Source organism: Pholis gunnellus, assembly GCF_910591455.1.
Source record: "Pholis gunnellus genome assembly, chromosome: 3".
Lineage (NCBI taxonomy): Eukaryota > Metazoa > Chordata > Actinopteri > Perciformes > Pholidae > Pholis > Pholis gunnellus.
In genome coordinates, this window is record NC_136529.1 from 14,109,190 (window position 1) to 14,124,727 (window position 15,538).

General features: G+C 38.7%; 1 pseudogene across 1 annotated transcript; it reads left to right on the forward strand.

Moving 5' to 3' along the window:
- Positions 1 to 2,288: 2,288 nt before the first annotated feature.
- Positions 2,289 to 10,765, forward strand: LOC306715838 (annotated as a pseudogene). The gene is made up of 24 exons (XR_013767724.1): positions 2,289 to 2,474; positions 2,681 to 2,823; positions 3,434 to 3,541; positions 3,632 to 3,790; positions 3,880 to 4,047; positions 4,136 to 4,353; positions 4,615 to 4,688; positions 5,068 to 5,153; positions 5,462 to 5,579; positions 5,664 to 5,789; positions 5,895 to 6,098; positions 6,187 to 6,363; positions 6,454 to 6,722; positions 7,043 to 7,432; positions 7,548 to 7,674; positions 7,792 to 7,909; positions 8,012 to 8,208; positions 8,296 to 8,479; positions 8,568 to 8,733; positions 9,003 to 9,170; positions 9,406 to 9,510; positions 10,119 to 10,214; positions 10,383 to 10,514; positions 10,645 to 10,765. The product of XR_013767724.1 is annotated as an uncharacterized misc_RNA (transcript).
- Positions 10,766 to 15,538: the final 4,773 nt, after the last annotated feature.

The following is a 15,538-nucleotide window of genomic DNA, read 5'->3' on the forward strand; positions in this document are numbered from 1 at the left end:
TTTTAGAATTACTAACCAGTGACAAATCCTGTGTTAAAGGTTCTCAATACAATACAGGAGTAATGTCCACCTGAGCAAAGAAAGAAGTCGCTCTCCCTCTTTGTGTGTGTTGTAATCCGAGCTTCTCTCCTGTTTATTTTTGTAGCCAGGCTGGCCGCTCGTGCGTGTAAGTGCATATGAGTCTCTCTGTTGGCCCCACTGCTCATGGCCCCCTCTCTGCACTGCACTCATACGGGTGATTACCGCTGATAATCCCGACTGACGGCATTGTCACCCCATCCCTCCTATTCCCCCTTCGTTAAACACGGTTAGCTCTGTCAGCACTGTTCCCCTTGTTTGCACTGTGCGTGCTGTTAACACTGTTGCCTGCTGGTCACCGGCTCAGCCGTCGCCATGTCAGAATCAGAACCGTTTATTGCCAAGTACGTTTCACGTTACAAATTGACTTGGTGATTGGTGCATAACAATAAACAATGAACAACAAACAATGAACACAGTGCAATAATCAAGACATCATTTAAAAATATTAAAATTTACAATAAAATGTGGTAACAGATAACAGTACTTTAAAACAAGTATATTATACAAGTGGCTAGTGTATTTAAATACAGAAACATAGAAAGTATGTGCAAGGGTGTGTAACAGTAGGAACATGTCCTGGGGATGTAAGAGTCGGAGTCAGTGGTCACAGGCTTTGTTTATGAACCCAACTGCAGAAGGGAAGAAAGTGTTCTTGTGGCGTGAGGTCTTGGTCCTGATGGATTCCACCCTATGGCTGGAAGTGATTTCCCTAAATACTTTGAAATGTTAGTTTTACTCTCAGGTCAGATCAGGGAGTTTCATCATACAGTCACTGCATCACTTATCAACAAAAAGCCATTGTGTTGTATACAAAGCATGTTTGCATAATTTCATAAAGCCTCAAATGAAATGGATACTGTATAACGGTATATCATCATCAGGTAAACGATTCAATGGTATAAATAATACACATCTAAATGCAGACAACACCATGATATTAAATACTTTTCACATGTACTAACAACAGAAAATGCAAAGGCCCACTAGTAAATTCAGACTGTTTATATTTTGGAGTTGTCTCAAGAAAACCGCAAAGAAAACCATCATTCTTAATCTCTCTTTTCCTCTTTTTCTCACACTTGTATGAATGTCTCTCTCATGCAAGAGTAAATGGTAACACACACACACAACCAAACAACATCTTCAGCAATGTAACACCTGCACAGAGATGTCTTATTTATCACACACAAGGGAATATTAGCTGCTTTGGATTTCAAAAATGTCTTTGCCACCCTGAAGACTAGCTGGTGTTTACCCAAAACCAACAGGTGGTCTATTAATGAAGTGAACAAGCTGTTAATCTGTTTCCATTTAGGCAAATATTCGCAGCTTTTTAATTGATACAGTGGATGAAGGCTTATAAATCAACCAATTAAAAAAATAGAGAATGGTAAACCAGGTTTGTTAGTGTAGAGCATTTTAGGCTTTGAGCAGCTGCACTGGTCAGATATATCTTCTAATCTCATATATGCTTGTGAGCTTCCCAGCTTTTTTATTTGTTTGTCATTTACCTTTTTTAGTACACATATGTTAACGGAAAACTTGATATGACAGTAGTGGCTTACACAACACAATGCAGACCATCCCATACAACTAAAATGGTAAGAAAACAGGTGGAAAAATGAACACATTATCTTGTCATCTCTGCTTGTTGATACAAGCCATACTGGAACATAAACACAACTCAAAATTATGATTAATATTACTTGTAATTGAGAAACCACAAGAAGTTCTCATCGAACAATTTCAAGATTATATTTTTCTAACTCACCTTTCACTAACCCAACACACTGCACTTGCTTAATTCCTACAGTTAAGGAATAGATATATTTTAGAGATATTTTTATTAACTGTAAGTACCATAAATGACTCAGCACATTTTTACAAATACATACAGCACAAGCATATCTAGAATCAGAGGCCTCTGCAGGATCCAAACAATAAGCAAACAATAAGCAATGCTAGCAGCATGCTGTGGCCATCAAACTCTTTTGTAGATCTCTACTTACCACGATACGGAACCTAACTAAATTGAACTTCATGAGGTTATGACCTAGTCACAATTCTGATAGTCTGAAGCAAGAATAAGGAGCTTCACAGCCTGGATTTCTTTTCTGAGGTGCTTAGTAACAGGATGCTGAAATACATCTGACACGTAATTAACAGACGCATTCAATGCATTTGTCAACAATTGCAATAGTAAGACCATGGGCATTTATGAGCTGGAGGCTATATTTGCTTTAATTCCTAATAAGTCGAAAGAAAGGCCGGAGATATTGAATGTCACCTTTTATTGCAACATAATCACACCACAAGAGAATACTTTCACAGCGGCCCAGGTGTCATTTTTCTTTGTATGTATTGATGATATTGAGGAGTTCATTGCCACTGATGTAAGTAGACATGTTGCAAAATCCAAAACATTTACACTCTAATTTTAAAGTGATTAAATATGGCACATACTGTAAGGGTTCCTAAGATGCCATTATTATGTCTTGTTGGAGCAACTGACAACACACAGTGAACCAGTAAACCTTTGTACGTAATGAGGATCCTTTACTGAAAGACAAAATATTAACAGAAATCTGGGTTTCTGCAGACTGCCATCGATATCCTGGGCTTCACTGGCGAAGAGTAAATTTACAGGCATTTACAAACTGACTGGAGCTGTGATCCATCATGGAAACATGAAGTTCAAGCAGAAGCAGCATGAAGAGCAGGCTGAGCCCGATGGCGCTGAAGGTAAATGCTTCTTAATATTAAACAATGAATCATTACAAACATACTGGAATGTTTTTTTTGTCACTGCATACATTTAATCAGAATTTAACTTATATTCTGTGTATTTGTTTATTCAATCATGCTTCCACAATTGAGAATAATGGCATTGTAAAAGTTAGGGTGTCTAGGGTGTCTCAACCTCCCCTTAAGGCCAGGGTGAGGGGTTCACGGAGCTCAGAGTGGACCTACTGGTCCTTTGGATTAACAGGAGCCAGTTGAGGTGTTTTGGGCATCCGATGAGGCTGCCTCCCAGATACTTCCCAAGAAATGTATTCTGGGCACATTCAACCGGGATCAGACCCTGGGGCCGTCCCAGAAAATGCTGGATCACTTCTGGCTTAGAAATGCTTGAGGATTCCAGGGGATGAGCTGGAGGATTTGACCGAGGAGAACAATGTCGAGCATGGCCTGCACTTAGCCTGCTGTCTCAGTGACCTGGATCCAAATAAGCACCACAGGATGAATGCATGGATTTTGTAAAAACACTGTAGATTTTCATATTGTCGCCAATCACCTTTGTAACTTATTAGGGTTATTGAGTGATCTTATTTTTTTTTTTTGTTCTTGACAGAGGCAGATAAAATCGCCTACCTCCACGGCCTGAACTGCTGATTTGCTGAAGGCTTTATGCTACCCAAGAGTCAAGGTCGGCAATGAAATGGTGGTTAAAGGTCAAACGGTGCGTCAGGTAATTTACATAAAACAATATAAGTGAATGAACATAAATGTAATACTTAATATATAAATACCCCTTGTTCCAAATAACCAGAACTCCAACTATTTAAATCTTTAAGTGCATCTCTGCAAGTCTGTCTATGAGAAAAAATTCTTGTGGATGATCGTCAGAATTAATGAGATGCTGGATACCAAGCAGCCCAGAAACCTTTTCATTGGTGTCTTAGACATTGCAGGGTTTGAGATCTTTGATGTGAGTAAACAACACATGGCACTTGTTAATTTTTACAGATTGAACCAGCACAATGAAGGTTGACGAGGTGTCTTTTGTCCCATCACAAGTACAGCTTGGAGCAGCTCTGCATCAACTTCACCAATGAAAAACTGCAACAGTTTTTCAACCACCACATGTTTGTCCTGGAGCAAGAAGAGTACAAGAAAGAGGGAATTGAATGGACGTTCATTGATTTTGGTATGGACTTGGCTGCCTGCATTGAGCTGATTGAGAAGGTGAGAGACACGCTGAATATTCACAAACACAGTAAATTATCCGATGACTTGAAATCTTTTGTTTAAAATAATTATTTCATCATGACAGCCAATGGGAATCTTCTCCATCCTTGAAGAGGAGCGTATGTTCCCAAAGGCATCAGACATCACCTTCAAGAACAAACTTTATGACCAGCATCTTGGTAAAAGTGCTCCCTTCCAGAAACCCAAACCTGTCAAAGACCCCCTGAACGACAGTGGTTCAGCTCTACCAGAAGTCTTCAGTCATGTTGGCTCACCTCTATGCATCACATGCCGGATCAGAAGGTAGTTTTTTTATACGTATATAAGGAATTACACAACATGAAGTATCGAAGGAAATGTACTGCATCATAGTCATTTCAGTCAGACATCACCAGTACATATACAGGGAAGGTTTAAGAAAAGCTAAGAGGGTTTGTACAAATAATTTAAGATGAGAATATAAAAAGTAGCCAATATTCAGCAACATGAATGCCATCATGCTTGGAAATAATTTATAAAAGAAATTGCAGAATGAAAATAAAAATTGTAAATCCTTTTTTACAGATGGTAAAGGTGGAAGGAAGGGTGGCGGCAAGAAGAAGGGTGGCTCCTTCCAGACTGTGTCGGCTCTCTTCAGGGTATTTCCATTTTGTGGTCACTCTTAAATGCTCATATGAATGACTGCCCGCTTTGCAGGGGATTGTTTATAAAAGGAGATCCTAACACAAACAGCTTTACACAAGAAGCAAGCATGTAGTGACTTGTTAAAATCATAGATTTGTTCTTGTAGCAGGCCAGGTTTGTTACCTGAATCCACATTGCTGCAGATCAAGGTAGTGTATTGATTAGGGAGACCTTCAACATGAATGGTCTGGGTTCAATCTTCTGATAAAGCAAATTGAAATGTCATTCTGATTGTTGTGTTGTTATCTAAGTTATGAAACACTATAGATAGTGTAGTCATGTCAGTGTCAAGATTTTGGGGAGAATATGTATTAAATGATTTGTCATTCACAGGAAAACTTGGGCAAGCTGATGTCCAACTTGAGGAGCACTCACCCACACTTTGTGCGCCGTTTGATTCCCAATGAATCAGACACCAGGTTAGTCCTAAAAAAGTCATGTCTATAACTAACAGAAGCCTCAAATTCCTCACAGCAATTAGGCTGTGGGAGGTCTTTATGAACCCATAACTCACTCTTGTTCAGCTTGTGTATGGTTAGGCTCTCTGTCCCATAGTCGTCGTTTGAAATCAGGGCGATTTCTGCAAATGACACACCTCTATGGTAACATTGATCTGTGCAAGGTCTTCAGCTTGGTTCTAAACTTGGGCCTAATTTAAGTATTCTTTCATTCATTCAAACACTACTGTAATTATGCAACACAAGACTGAATTTGGCATGTCCTCAAGGTCTAATGGAGAACTTCCTGGTCATCCACCAGCTGAGGTGTAACGGTGTGCTGGAAGGTATCAGGATCTGCAGGAAAGGTTTCCCCAGCAGAATCCTCTACGCTGACTTCAAGCAGAGGTAGCAGAAGCTATTTCTGTACCTCTCAGTCCACTTTTGTTGATTCTGTTCTGTTGATGATCTGATTTAAACCAATCCTTTCAGATACAAAGTATTGAATGCTATAGTGTCATCCCTGAGGCACAGTTTATTGACAACAAGAAGACCTCAGAGAAACTGCTGGAATCCATTAGTGTGGAAAAATCACAGTATCGATTTGGCCACACCAAGGTAAATAAACAGACTTCATTACAATCGTGACATAATTAAATCACTGTGTAGCTTGAAACAAAACATGTTTTGGTTAAATCAATGTTATTACTTCTATATCGTCAGGTATTCTTCAAGGCTGGACTACTGGGTACGCTTGAGGAGATGAGAGATGAGAAACTGGTTGAACTGGTCACAATGACTCAGGCTCTCTGCAGAGGTTTCCTCATGAGGAAAGAATTTTCCAAAATGATGCAGAAGAAAGACATTGATGACTTGGAGCTCACCCTGGCCAAAGTAGAAAAGGAGAAGCACGCCACTGAGAACAAGGTTGGTAAATCTTCCACTAGGCCTGAAAGTCGGCTCTTGTTAAAAGCTTAAACACTTTAAAATAGTTTTCACAATATTGTGAATACAGGTTAAAAACCTGGTTGAGGAAATGACATCTCAAGATGAGACCATTGCCAAGTTGACCAAAGAGAAGAAAGCCCTCCAAGAGGCCCATCAGCAGACCCTTGATGATCTGCAGGCAGAGGAAGACAAAGTCAACTCTCTGACGAAGGCCAAGACCAAGCTGGAGCAGCAAGTGGACGGTGTAAGAGGCTGTGTTTTTGTTTAAAACAAGTTCACCAAAGTATTTCTATATTTTCACTTGAACTGTTTACACTATATGTGATTTTACTAGATTGAAGGTTCTCTGGAGCAAGAGAAGAAGCTACGTATGGATCTTGAGCGATCAAAAAGAAAGCTTGAAGGAGATCTGAAGCTGGCCCATGAGTCCATAATGGATCTGGAGAATGTTTATAACAATTCCCAAATTAACAGTGCGCTTCCAACATTTCTCATTGTTTTTTCCATCTAAGGAGGGACTTTGAGATGAGTCAGCTTCTTGGAAAGATAGAAGATGAACAGTCACTTGGTGTTCAACTTCATAAGAAAATCAAGGAACTGCAGGTAATGTATAAATATATGTCCAGGCTTTGTTGAGGGAATTTTTATTGAATATTAGTGATTGTATCAGGCAAAAATATATACAAATATATTTACAGTAATCTTTCTTGTGAAAGTGACTGGATGGATGGAATGAAATTCAGGAATGCAGTTAATATACACTCACTAAAATATATCAACAACATTTTTGCTTCACTTGCATGCTTATAATTAAGCCATTTGTAAAACCAAAGCCATAACTAGGATTGTGAATAGTGAATTATTCTTATAAGCGTCAATAATCAGCGTAGGCTTTACTTGAGACTTATAAGTGTTTGTCACAGGCTCGTATTGAGGAGCTGGAGGAGGAGATTGAGGCTGAGCGGGCTGCTCGGGCCAAGGTGGAGAAGCAGAGGTCTGATCTTTCCAGGGAACTTGAGGAGATCAGCGAGAGGCTGGAAGAAGCTGGTGGAGCAACATCTGCTCAGATCGAGATGAGCAAGAAGCGTGAGGCCGAGTTTCAGAAGCTGCGTCGTGATCTGGAGGAGTCCACCCTGCAGCACGAGGCCACCGCTGCAGCTCTCCGCAAGAAGCAGGCTGACAGTGTGGCAGAGCTGGGAGAACAGATTGATAACCTCCAGAGAGTCAAACAGAAGCTGGAGAAAGAGAAAAGTGAATACAAGATGGAGATCGATGACCTCAGCAGCAATATGGAGTCTATTGCCAAATCAAAAGTAAAATTTAGAAATTATTCTTTTATCTAAAGAATAAAAATGACCACAATTTCTGTTTAATCATCAACAGTAGCATTATGACTACAGTGAACTTAACGTTGATTTGTGTCCGTAGGGTCACCTGGAGAAAATGCGTCGTTCTCTTGAGGATCAACTAAGTGAATTAAAGACCCAGAAAGAAAAACATGTGCGTCAGTTAAATGAGGTTAAGGTTCAAAGATCCAGGCTGTTGACTGAAAATGGTGAGAGCAACATTTAGGATGAGAATTTTAAATCAAACTGAACCTTCAACCTTTCAGAAAACGTATGTAAAACAATGTAAGTCAGCACAAATCACTAAAGAAAATGTTTCCAATCAGGGGAATTTGGTCGTCAGTTGGAAGAAAAGGAATCTCTTGTTTCACAGGAAAACAGGCGTATATTCATCAACTTCATCAAATTGAGGAGCTTAAAAGGCACCTTGAGGATAAAGTTAAGGTATTGCAGAATGCTTTTGTTTAATGTAGCGGCAAATAATCTATTGTATTTTTTGTAAAGAAGAAATTTGATTTGCCTCATTATGTATTTTGTCATTATTAGGCCAAGCACGCCCTGGCTCATGGTGTTCAGTCAGCTCGTCATGACTGCGACCTGCTCAGAGAGCAGTATGAGGAGGAGCAGGAGGCCAAATCTGAGCTGCAGAGGGGAATGTCAAAGGCCAACAGCGAGGTGGCTCAGTGGAGAGCCAAATACGAGACTGATGCCATTCAGCGCACTGAGGAGCTGGAGGAGGCTAAGTAATGAACAGTCCTGAAATCACACTGTTTCCACATGCACTGATTTGGCAAATCATCACAGAACCTGTTTACTGTATGGTTTAACAGGAAAAAGCTCGCCCAGCGTCTTCAGGATGCAGAAGAATCCATCGAGGCTGTGAATTCAAAATGTGCCTCTCTGGAAAAGACAAAACAGAGACTGCATGCTGAAGTCTAGGACCTGATGATTGACGTGGAGAGAGCTAATGCTCTGGCTGCTACCCTCGACAAGAAGCAACGGAACTTTGACAAGGTTACATTTATATTTGTGCCTTTTTTGCTGAAATGAAGACCCTAGAATTGTCAATTACTGAACCACATGGGTCTTTTTATGTTTTAAGGTTCTTGCAGAGTGGAAGCAGAAGTTTGAGGAAAGCCAGGCAGAGCTGGAGGGAGCTTTAAAAGAATCTCGTTCTCTCAGCACTGAGATGTTCAAGCTGAAAAATGTGTATGAAGAAGCTCTGGACCACCTGGAGACTTTGAAGAGAGAGAACAAGAACCTGCAGCGTAAGACATCAAATACTGCATGTGATTGTTGAAATTAAAAGCATTCTTTACATTCACAATTAAGGAAAAACAAAAAAAACTTGTAGCAAATTAATGTGAGTTGAATTCTTTATAAACATAACACTCAAAATATTGAAGTTTGGGCTCCTGTGTCTGGCCTCATATTACTAGAAAATCTGATAAATCATTTATGCAATACTATAATTACATTTAAAAAAACTGATTTTGTGTTTTGTGAATTTTGTGTTGTGTTTTTTTTTTTTCAACAGAGGAAATCTCTGATTTGACTGAACATATTGCTGAATCAGGAAAGACAATACATGAGGATGAAGAAGAACCTGGAGGTGACAGTGAAAGACCTGCAGCACCGTCTGGATGAAGCTGAGAATCTCGCCCTAAAGGGCGGCAAGAAGCAGCTCCAGAAACTGGAGGCTCGGGTACGTTCATTTGTTTATTTAAGTTCTTTTTTGACTCAGTGTTCTTGCAATTTGGATTTGAAAAGAATAATTATGGTTACATTGCTGAATTTCAGCTTTAATTTCAGGGCCTTAACAACCTCCTGCATTTTCTACCTGTAACAAACATGTTACCCAACAAGCTCATAAAAGATTTGTTATCTGTTCGAGCATATTGAGTCCTGTCACCATAAAATCTGCACCTCTTATTGTCAAGGTCCGAGAGCTTGAGTCGGAGGTCGAGGCCGAGCAGAGACGTGGAGCTGAAGCTGTGAAAGGAGTCCGCAAACATGAACGCAGGGTAAAGGAACTGACTTACCAGGTACAGAGAACCAAAACCTAAAACTTTCATTGTGCACCAATTCAATTTGAATATGGACACAACTACTTCCTATCATAAAATGTGTGCTGCTAAAGTCAAACTGGATGTAGAATATGATTCAGACCCCTAGAGGGCATTAATTGCCATCATATGTCTGAAGCTCGAAGTGATTAAGAGTGGATCACAGCTAAAAATGGGCCTTCTGCTGTTGCAGCTATAAATACATGTGGTTGTGTGCATAGATTAGTATGACCAAATGATTGATATTGATAGATATTTTTACAGATTTACACTATGAAACATTTTAAAGAGAAGGAACGCTTTCATGTAAACTCAATTCCCACAGGCAGCTTGATTGACAGGACTGAAGGATTCCCGACAGACATTGTGTAACTGTCTCTGCTGTTGTGCTTTAATTCACATTGTCAGAGTTTGTAGCATGTTTGGTTAATCTTGTACATTTTTCTGAAGTGGCTTCCTCTTGGAAGATGTCCGTTGGATCGTATTGCATGCTCTTGAGTGTTTTTAAAGATCCTCCTAAAACACATTGGGAGGATGGTATTGGCTTTAGTTTTGGTCTGACAAACTGTGCTCTATACCGCCTCTAGTCTGAGGAGGACAAGAAGAATATTGCCCGACTTCAGGATCTGGTGGACAAGCTGCAGCTGAAAGTGAAATCCTACAAGAGGCAGTCTGAGGAGGCTGTGAGTGTGAAATATTTGACACATGCAACGCAAACAGGCATCACACCAGTGACACCTTTCCTAACACCATAGGACTGACTGCATGATGCAGCGTCATTTAATGGTTTTAATCTCATATGTTTGGAAAGATTGTTCAACATATCACCTCTTTAACTTTATGCTTTCCAGGAGGAGCAGGCCAACACTCACCTGTCCAGGTACAGGAAGGTGCAGCATGAGATGGAGGAAGCTCAGGAGAGAGCTGACATCGCTGAGTCTCAGGTGAACAAGCTGAGAGCCAAAAGCCGTGAGATCGTCAGGGTATGTTCATTTTTATTTATTTTCATTCTGTACACCAAATGATATTTATTCAAGAAACTTCTGTATCTTTACATCTTGACAAACGGTTTAACCACAAACTTCTTACTGTCTCTTTTGTATTGATTCAAAGGGAAAGGAGGGTGAAGAATGAGCATCAGTCCAGACATGACACAGTACAAGAAATCATACAATGTGATGTTTTTGTCTGATGTGTAACAAGAAATTAATCTCCATGCAATTGAATACCCTTTCTGTGTCATTAATTTATTGGTTTCACTTCACACTGAATTCAAAGGATGTATGGAGTTAATAAAACACAAACATTACAAAGAGAACGTTCAAATGTAAGTCATATTCTTTTAAAGTACACAGAGAATATTTTTGAACACATAAGCCAATGTCTCAACTCTTGAGGACTAGTAAGTATATACTATAGTGTTACACAAAAACAATTTCACTCCATTAATTCTCCAACTACATGCAGAGATTCATTTAGCTGAAGACAATTATTGACATTCTTTATACATTTAAAAAAGTAAATGAAAATACATCAGACAAATCACCAAACTTTTATCAGGAGAACATAAAGCTAATTACTAATAGTAACACTGGAGATAAACAGATTTTGAGTAGTGTATTTGGTGTTCAAGCTTGAGCAGCAGCGAGTGTAGCTCCACCATTCAAAATAGGCGTGATGTCAACTGTCGCCTGTTATCATGTAAAAGTCCTGCAGGTTACGATAACTGCAAATCTTTGCCTCATGGTGATAATGTTACCGACAGTACAGTGACCTTACAGTTTTTATGGGCTTCAAAACATATGTTGCACCGTGTCAAGTTGTGATGAAAATAGACCTATTAGTGAACCACAACACACAGTGTTACCGCAGTGTGTCTGTGCACAGTGATGTCTATGGTTAGGTAACTCAAATGTAGTTTAAGATTCATTACAGGAAATAAAGTATTTTGCTTTTCACTGTATAGCCAATAAGGAAATTACAACCTTACTTGATGCTTGACAAGTTTTCAGACTTAAAACCTTGATCTGCATCAAAAGCAAAATACTTTACAGGCACGATGAAGTAATATTCTACTAGTAATTCTTAAAAGATGAAGTAAAGAAAACGATAATAATTGACAGAATGAATCTGGTTGGCATGTATTTCTCAAGTCCTATTGTTTAGAAATGGTTTTATGAAGAGCGGACTGTAGCAAAAGGACAGAGAGGGGAAATGAATCAGTATTTAACTGTTAGAAGGAAAGAACAAAAACAAACTGAAGACGGAATACTAACGCTTCCAAATAGAGAACATGGTAATGAGGAGATATGCATTTGTTTAGCATCAGATATTTTCCTCTACTTCTTAAATAGATTTAATATTGAGGCATTATGGGCAATGTGATGACGTTTCTTGATTTGTCAGGTATTTAATCACTTATTAGCCAAAAACAGACATTTCAAACTGGTTGAAGAGATTTTCTGGAGAATGCAGAGATATACCTTGATGTTGTAACTACTTCTGCAATGATAGACAGTTCTATCCCTCACTGTTAAGGACTTTGTACTACTTTATATGCTGTAAGTCGTACGTCACGATTTCCATATTTTCATTTCTCTTTCTATTATCGCTTTTATTTGAGACCTAAAGCTTGTTGGACATTCATATAAATTCGACAAAAGTAGTTGAATGTTCCGTCTCATTAATCAGTAATCCTTTAAAATTGTGTTTATTTATCTGGTATCAGTTAAATCAGTAGAGCGCTGAGTAAGATTTGACTCACAGTGAATAAACACAATAGGATTTTAAGAAGTAAGACTACGATGTATTGTTATAAGCATCAATGCGTTTGTTATATTTGTGACTAGGACCACCAAGGAAGGGAGTGTTTTATATCAAAGGTTGTTCCACAATAATACTTGAGGCTGTGACAAATGGCTGAGCTCTGAGAGCATTGCTGAGGAGGCAGCTATATTTGTATTTCTTCCTAATAAGCACACCCGGGAGCATAAGAGATCAGGTTTCACATTTTTATTGAATATATAGACCTCTTTCGTAGGGCGTGAAGTCCTCAGTATTTAGCCCTTAATGCCCTCTCCCCAACTTCGCCAATTTAGTGTCATCTTTCAACAGGGAAAGAATGCAAACTACTACACATCATATAACATGATCCCCTTCTTGCCATGCATGGGGAACAAACACTTGCCTTAAGGGAAGGTCAGGCTCCACGCCTGGCCTTGTCTTCAGTTCATCTGTCAGGACACACTGTACAACAAGACCATTTAAAGAAAGGGTTTATAAATACATCCGCGCCCTTGAGACAACACAAGTGCCTGTCTGAAACAACCTGGAGACACATACTAATCACCTGTTCACTGAGGATTTCACATTAGACAATAGAGCTGTAAGTTTACTGACAAATAAACCAGAAGACTTTATGGAGCACAACATGTAGCACTTTTAAACCACCAGCCGAGTCACAGGAGCCACCAGGATAGGTGATTGTTTCTCATGTCTGATACGGGCAGTTGAGTTGTCAACAGCAAACCTTTAAACCTTTGACTTTCAGCAGCACAGAGAGATGAGAGGGTCATTGACTAACACCCCCCCACACACACACACACACACACACACACACGCACACCCTCCCACACACCAGAATGGTTATACTGTCAGAAATGCAGACGTGTAATCTGATATGCTAGAAAATATAACAGGTAAAAGTGACAAAAAAAAACATTAGATGCACAAATATATTTAGTTTAAATGTGTCAGGATGATGTAAGTAGAGAGAAAAATAGGGATTTGTTCAAATCAGAAACTTTAATTTAGTTTTTCAGCATACATTCAAAGTTGTATTGTTTATGTGAGCAAACTAATGCTTAGAGGGTCAAAAAGGAAACATAATTAAATTGTAGAAATTAAAGTGAAAGAGTGATAAACGTAGGTGACTTAAATGTGATCAGCATTTGTGCTACTAGATTATTGATATGGTTGTTATTTGAAATAAGCAACGTTCATGCTTCATTTAATGATAGAAATATCCAGTTTAAATTATCATGCTCTGGAGTTTTTCTCCTTTTCAAATAATTTATAGTTCTTCAGTTTTATTTTGCATTAGCTTGCTAATCTTTTTTGTTATTCTTGTTTTGGGGGGGGGGGGTTTAATTCCTTTATTAGATATACAGCTTAAGATAGACATAGAGAGGGCGACACGCAACAAAGGGCCGCAGGTCGGATTTGAACTAACGCATTATCAATAATGAAGGTATGAACCAAAAGTCAATTCTAATCAGGTTAAGTCAAAATACTTTATTTGTTTCCCAGGTGGCAATTTCCGGCAAGCAAGTGTGCAAACACAAATACACATAAACAATTAATTCCAACAATCTAAATATACAAAGGTGACAATGATAGAAAGAGTTGAAATACACAATGATTAATGGTGGCCATGTCGAACTAATCAAACAACCTGTAACCTGAATGAATCAGATGCTGTAGTACAGTTGTTCTGTTTACATCACTCATTTTTGTAAACACTGGTGTTGCACTTTGAATCATAATCAGTTAAGAAACACCCAGATTACTGTTAAAAGTCTCAGTGTATTTGAAAATGTATAAATGAGGTAAAAAACTATGAGCATTTTGAAATATTCCAATACCTCTCTGTGTGATGTGGCAGAGACAGTGTGATTATGTTCACAATATCATATTTCAGAGACGGTCCCTAGAAAGCTGAGGCCCTTTGACCCAGCTAGACGACCCCATTTAGGACGAACATGTCTGTCATCTGTCTGGGCTCAAGGATCATCACACCCTTATAAACCAACAGGAAAGTCAGACATCTGAGCCGGCAGACCACAAAATATTTGTCATTCTGTAGATTCACAAGCTTGAGATTTTAGGGCCAATTGTGGGTCAGAAATAGTAAAGATGAAGCCTCGGACTGTGTTAGAGCACTGTCAGTAGAGAGTTAATATAAACCTTATACTCTTTCCGTTCCAGACAGCTCCCTAATAGTTATGTATTCAAATATCAGCGGCCAGAGAGAGAAAACATGGCAACACCAAGTTTTCACTTCTTACTTAAATATAGTATGTCCAGTTCTTTTACAATCATCTATTACTACCTATTTAAGTTGACACCTAAAGACACAAATAGCTCAAGCTCCACACCAGCTCCCTTCACTCTCCAGACGGCAGTAATTCAAGTTCAAGTTTATTTGTGTTGCACATTTTCATACAAATTACAATGACTCAGACTGCAGACTTGCTGGAAAGTAATAAGTACATAAATAGAAGGTGGACCCGTGCAATCATTGCCTGTCTGTTCCTTTATGCACTATAATCAGGACAATATATGACTGTGGAGCCTAAAATATTCCTCAGTAATTGCAAAAATTCTTTGGGATAATAAGTCATGTCTAAAAACAGGACTGCTTTTGTTAGACCATGAATGATATCTAATGAAATTACTTCTGTATCCCCCAAAAAATGTGTCAGAGAAGAAAAAAAATGTCCAACTTTTAATACCACTCTCTATTGCACAAGTGTGTTATATCTTCTATTATGTGGTTCAACTGTGTAGCACTATTTACTATTCATTACAATTATACAAACTTATAATACATGCTTTATAACACACAATGTAGTTGTAAGCAGATATTTATTTATGTTTATTAATGTCCAGTATTCATCAAACAGTACAACTTCTCCTATGAAGACATATTTTACATCATTAAAACTGTGTTTTACCATATTCATAGTCATTCGTTATCTGTTTATACACCAGCCTCTAGTTATGCACTATAGTTTTTGACAAATACATTCAACACTGTAAAACTACATTGTACAATAGTATGTTATAAACCATTCATTGAGTGTTTATGTACTGCTCATGGATGCAAAATACTCAAAGTAAAGTGTTGCCAACATTTGTAACAATCTAAGGCATACAACATTTCTACTTGACCCCTTGTCATACATTTCTCACTCGGAGAGTGTGATGCCGTGATGTGGCATTTGGA